This window comes from Malania oleifera, chromosome 1, assembly GCF_029873635.1.
Source record: "Malania oleifera isolate guangnan ecotype guangnan chromosome 1, ASM2987363v1, whole genome shotgun sequence".
Taxonomy (NCBI): Eukaryota; Viridiplantae; Streptophyta; class Magnoliopsida; order Santalales; family Ximeniaceae; genus Malania; species Malania oleifera.
The window spans coordinates 36,525,937-36,532,270 of record NC_080417.1 but is presented as its reverse complement, the minus strand read 5'-3'; the positions used below and the strand labels follow the sequence as shown (position 1 = coordinate 36,532,270).

Below are 6,334 nucleotides of genomic sequence, written 5' to 3'. Positions count from 1 at the left end.
ATTTTATTATCAAGACAATGTGCCAAGAGAAACAATCTAAGAAGAATTGATGATTTATAGCGATCGGTTGTTGGTAACTATAATATCTGAGTGAGAGTAAAATTGTATTAACAAGATGACGTACTAAGAGAAGCAATTTGGAAAGACATTGATGATTAATTGGCGATTGGTCATTGGTAACGACAATATTTGAGTGGGTAAAATTTTATTACCAAGACAACGTGCCAAAAGAAGTAATTTGGGAAGACATCAGTGATTAATTGACGATCGATCATTGGTAATTATAAATCCCAGGGAGGGTAAAATTGTATTATCAAGACGACATGCCAAGAGAAGTCATTTGGGAAGACATCGATGATTAATTGATGATAGGTCATTAGTAATTACAAATTATGGTGAGGATAAAATTATATAACCAAGACAAAGTGCCAATAAATAAAGTAAAAAAAGTAAGGCAAAAAGATTTGTTGGTGATCCGTCTTTGGAAATTATAACAAATAAAATGAAAAGGTGCGAAATACATACTTGAAAAAGATCTAATACTTTGGAATGAAAAAGTACACAAAAAATTATGCTGCAGAAGAATCACAAGAATACCTTGTACAAGACTAATGAATCTTAACCAAAAAAAAAAAATCACAAATGGAATAGCCCAAACTAAATTTCTTTAAAATATTCCTTCAAAATTCTATACACACACATATAATAGATTGAGCAACGATGCACATTAAAAAAAAAACTAGCAAGAGTATTAAAATAGATAATTGATGTATATATGATGATTGAAGCACACACACACTGAAAAGACAAATCCCTTATGATACACCAAATCTAGCTTGGTTATTGATACAATGAATAAATCTACCACTTTTTGAAACCTCTCTTTTGATTCAAAATCGTGGTGTAACGTGTATCCACCTTATGGAATAGATGAAATAAATCCAAAAATGGATTTTTGTTCAAGAATGAAATTTTATTGGAACTGTCCATATCTAGTTCATCCTTCAGAACCATATCATATCCCGTATATGATGAAATAGGATGAATTGAGATAGTATTTTGTAAATACATAATTATCTTGAATATATTAACTTTTTTTTTTTTTTTAATTTTCCGATCGCATGAAAGGGACAAAAGAAAGATCATGTTGTGTGGGTGCGCTTCAATCATCATATATACATCATTTATCAAGAACAAAAGCTCGAAGACAAAGAACCAACTTTTCTAAAGAATTACTACAACTTTCGCACTCTCTTTGATTATCATATACAAAAAGTATCTTCCCTTTTCCTACCAAATCTCTCTATATTCTAGCATATAAATGATGGGATAGAAGAGATTATGGCAGATCATGTTCACCAAGAAATGATCCAAAAATTTATCTTGGTATATTTAAAATTGTTTGTTTTAATCGCAATTAGAGATGTTTTATTGTTCCTTGTTTATTTTCTAAACAAATCAAAGAACCTAATGGATCGAATTCGAATTCATCCTTGGCTGCTATTAACTCTTCGTTGGTAGATTAAAGTGAAGGTGTCTTGTTTAGTTTGTTTGACCACCAATTAGCTATATGCTTTTAGCTTCTAATTTAAAAAGGGGCAACCTCTAGGGTTTATGATTCGTGCATTAAAATAAATAACTGATGTATATATGATGATTGAAAAGCATGCATATGTATATATATGCATGGCCATCACCATCATATATACCTATGTAATTAGTTTCCTTTACTCATTGAACTTGCATGTATGCAATTTTGAAGGTGATTTTGTGATATGTAAAATGGGAGCTTCTTATTGTGGTTCACGAAATTTGATGGTGATCAACACCAGTTGATGTAGGAGACGAGGAGTGCAATGAGATGTGTCTCTTTGTCTATCTTTTGGGAGTATTGTATTAAAATTGAAGACCGTCATGGTATTTTTCAAGGGAACCTCGAAAAGAAATAAGAAAAGAAATAAAGAAGACGGATTGAGAGAGAAGACATACATTGATCTAGTATGCATTTTTTGACAATTTCTGTAGTTGTGAAATATCAAGAAATTATAGATTGTATTTGGGAAATTCATTTCTGATACAAATATTCATTATTTATGATTAAACATAATTAAATTTGTCATCTAGAAGGTCCACGTCGTCTAATTTGTGGATATACTCCCCGAACCCTTGAACCGGTAATGCTGCTTTCAAGGAGATCAAATCAGAGGAATTTCTTATTCTTCATTGTAAAAATCCACAAAATTGTATCCATTATTTTCAAAAGCAAATATTTATACATAATTTTATTGTTTTAATTTCAATATACAAATTTTTTCATTACAAATCACAACATCAATAATAGTGTAATAATTTTGTAAAATATTTATTTATTTTTTACTCCTCAATTGTGTGGGTAAAAATTTACTCTAACATTGATAGAGATAGATTTCGAAAATCATTTTTTTAATATTTTTATATAATTTATCCTTTAGTGAATATATAAGGACTTTTTTAGTTTATTAATTTTAGATATTGAATCTATAGATTTAGTATCCCTAAAATATTGAAAAAAAAAACATACTTGTATATAAATTAGTATTTTAAATTCCATTAAAATTTATTATTATTCTAGTAAATGAAAATAAAGAGCATAATTTTTTAATACAAATATTTTACAGTTTAGTCTAAAATTATTAATTTATCAAGTTACATTAAAATATGAGAAATATATATAACATTAAAAAACATAAGATATTACTATGTGAGATCTTTACGACACCTTACTATAGACACGAATGAAAATGTAGAGAAAAAATGGAGGACGAGGATTCCTTTGCCCCATGTCCCCCCCAAAAAAAAAAACAAGAAGAAATAAGAAAATAATTAAATGGATTTACTAATCCATTCAAATTGTTATTAAATTATATATTATAATTATTAAAATAACAATTCTAAGTTTAAATGTAAAAGTTATATATTTTGTTAATTATGGTTAATATATTAAATTTCATAATTGATATTTTTATTATAATACTTGATATATTTTAATAATGTATGAATCAAAATAACTAAATTATAAAATGCATGAATCATAGTAAAAATTATAAAGTACTATAAATTTAAATTTTTTATATATAAATTTAAATTTATAAAATATATAAAAAATTCATAATAATTTATCCTTAAGTTATGATTTTTAAGTCAACATTATGAATCTTCCAATACTTATAAAAAGCGCCATAGAAATTCTTGCATAGCTTATAAAAATTCACTAACATAATTTTTTTTTTTTTTCAAATTCTTCGTATTTTAAACACTTCTTAAAAAATGCCACATTCAATTTACGTGATAAGTGCTACAAAAGCTCTAGTGTAGAAAAAACTCCGAAGATGCTTGCTTGCCTGAGACAGAGAACGAGGGATGGATATGCAGAGCTTTGGAAGGGAACCGAAGACGAAGAGGCAGAAGCAGCAGAAGAAGAAGAGTTCTCCAGAATCCCAGGTTAGTTTTGCTTTGTTTGTCCCACATCGGGAGGACTACACGGAAATGGCTGAGGCGTTGGGGTACAAGAGAAACGGAGAGCCGATGATGCACCATACTTACCTGGGCGGGGTCAATGGGCGATCAACTAGGTCCATGGCCTAGGCGTGCGGCTGCCATTGCACACTGGCGGTGCGCTCGCCTAACATCTCCCCAAGTGGGAGAGTGTACGTCATAATTTGTGGCAGTTGGGGCCTGCGTTCGCGCGGCCCCTTCCCGATTCTAGTTTAAGGTTGTTTATATTTTTGTAGTTATTTGTGACGGACCAATTCGTCTCCAAGACAAGCGTGCTACTCTTCTTGCCGGATGGCTGTTCGACTTTTCAAAGAAGGCCGATGCACGGGAAACGTGTTCGACGAAATGCTTGTCGTTGAGAGCAATGAAGAAGCCAACACTCTTTTGGGCAAATAATGAAGCACAACTGTATGTTGGTTTTAAGCTCGAGGAAGGATATGAATTGGGTGATGGTTAATTTATCCTGGAAATTTACTACAGGCAGGGCTCCAATCTTTGTCCCCAAATACCATTACCACAAACGATTGTGAACCTTTTATTCCGTTCTCTCTACTATGGCAGAGATATGTGATTTTATGAAACGGGAGTTACATGCCCAAAGAATTTCTCTTGGTGGGCTCGTTTCTGGTTTGTGTGTTTGTAACACTTGGGTCGATGTGTACGTGAAATGTGGTTTTCTGGATTGTGGGCGCTGCGTGTTTGATGAAATGCCTGAAAGATGTGGTTGCTTGGACGTTATTTCATTTTGGTAGTCATATTGGTTGGACTTGTTTCGGTCTGTGCACACAACTGACAACTGGGCACTGGGCGCTGCTAGGCATGCTGGTTGGGTTCAGAATGCTGCTGAGCTATTTCAACCTGGGCCTATAAAAAATGTTCTAGTGAAATATGTGATGATAGACATGCTCTTGATGCCTAGGAGCGTGGAGGGTGTGTTCAAGGTTTTTGTGAGCATGAATGAGAAATATTTTCTTACAGTTCAATTATCTAGGGTTTTGTTATGCATGGTTATGCTGATGCTGCAATGCAATTCTTTCGTGAAATGACGTGCTGATGTTTTATGGAAGGTGGTCATGTGGCAATTTCTGATGATTGAACAGGGACGTTGGTGCTGCTGCCGGTGGTCCCACTTCTCTATTTACATACTATAAATTCTTGTGAAGATTTGTCATGAGAGAGCTATTTATCAAATTGTCACAGCAATACAAATGCAACTGGAGTCGGGAGTTTCCTCATTCATTCTTTGGCCTTGTATTCATCTCAGGTAGTGTTTAAGAGCATGAATTTTGTGATTTGGATTTAAATTTATGTGAATTTAGGAAAAAAAAAAATATAATTTTATACAACGTGTTTAAATATACACAAATTCAAATCTAAGGATTGAAATTCGTGCTCCCAAACGCAGGCTCAGCGGGAATATGAAATGAAATTCCATCTTTAGTCCATTTTTGTGTTGAATGTGGCCTATATTAATTTTTTGATCTAGAAAGATTGAAGAATGCGCAAGGAACTTATTTATTTATTTTCTTTAGTAAAGGCGAGCTCAAGATATTGGCATCAGGTTTGGAATTAGCAGGAATGTCAATCAGGTAGTTATGCTGTATTTTTTTTCACAAGAAAGTAAGAAGAATATATTAACCTTAGGAAAACAACATGCTTACAAACAGCATGAACAATACAGAACAAAACAAAAATTATAGAACACCAACAAAACCAACAAAAGCTGACTAAACCTGTTGTGGTCCGCCCCTTCCTCGAACCCCGCATATGCGGGAGCTTTGTGCATCGGGCTGCCTTTTATTAAACAACTAGAAGTAGCAATGGTCTTCATGTTGAGCTGAAATGGAAACGGAGTCTTGATGAGCCTTGATGAGCCCTTGATGAGCTGTAGAGATAGACAACCTTGATGAGCTGTGGAGAGCCAGCTTTGATGCACTGGAGTGTCGGTGCTAATCCCAGCTTGTCTCATTTAATCACCCCCTTAAAACCTCATTACCATCTTTTATTTATGTCCATCCCCATCCATCTGTATAAATGGAGATTGTGCATGAAAATAAGTGAGTGAATGTGAGAGTAATTGAGTTGAAGGTGAGAGAGAGAGAGGTGTGTGAGTTGAGTTGAGGGGAGTGCAGTTGCCTCCTCCTCCTCTTGTATTTTCTCCTAGTTTTAGTGAAGTTCGGTGTGCTCCGTGAACGTAGGTCAGTTTGGACCGAACCACGTTATATCCTGGTGTTTATTTTGCTTGTTTATTTTTTCTTGTGGTGTTATTGTTGCTCCTCGATCCCCAACAAGTGGTATCAGAGCCGATGGTTTGTAACTCGGGGCGAACGAGAGCATAAAGTCGAGGTGTGAAACTAATTCTCTTGACGTGCTAGCAGTTGGAGGACCAAGTGTGTGATCGAGGCCAATAAAGATCATCTAGGCTTGGGATGGATCCATATAGGTGTGGGAGGTAGGATTGGTTTGGAGGCACGTGGAATGCAATTCGAGGCACGCAAGACACCAGTGGTAAGACCCACTTGAGCAACTGTTGGGGAATTGAGCTTATTCTCGTAAGGAAGATGGTTTCCATTTAAGGGGAGCAGTTGGAACTCAGAAGTGAGGGAGAGATTGTGAGAATTCCACTTATGAGTTCCTCTAGATTCAATCACTGCCTTACAGACTTGAAAAGTGAAAGGGCAAGAAAAAACAGTTGTGCTTTCTTTGCCCCTACAAAAACACACAGTGAGAATTGAATAGCTCTCCATTTAGTCACCCTGTGAAGAGTTCTTAATCTATCCCAGGCAGCTAACCATAGTGT

At 34.5% G+C, this 6,334-nt stretch overlaps 1 non-coding gene across 1 annotated transcript; it reads left to right on the top strand.

The window, feature by feature from the left end:
* The first annotated feature begins 3,574 nt into the window (after positions 1–3,574).
* LOC131147278 (U1 spliceosomal RNA) lies at positions 3,575–3,735 on the top strand. Its single transcript, XR_009134671.1, has one exon. It is a non-coding gene; the product is annotated as a U1 spliceosomal RNA (small nuclear RNA).
* Positions 3,736–6,334: the final 2,599 nt, after the last annotated feature.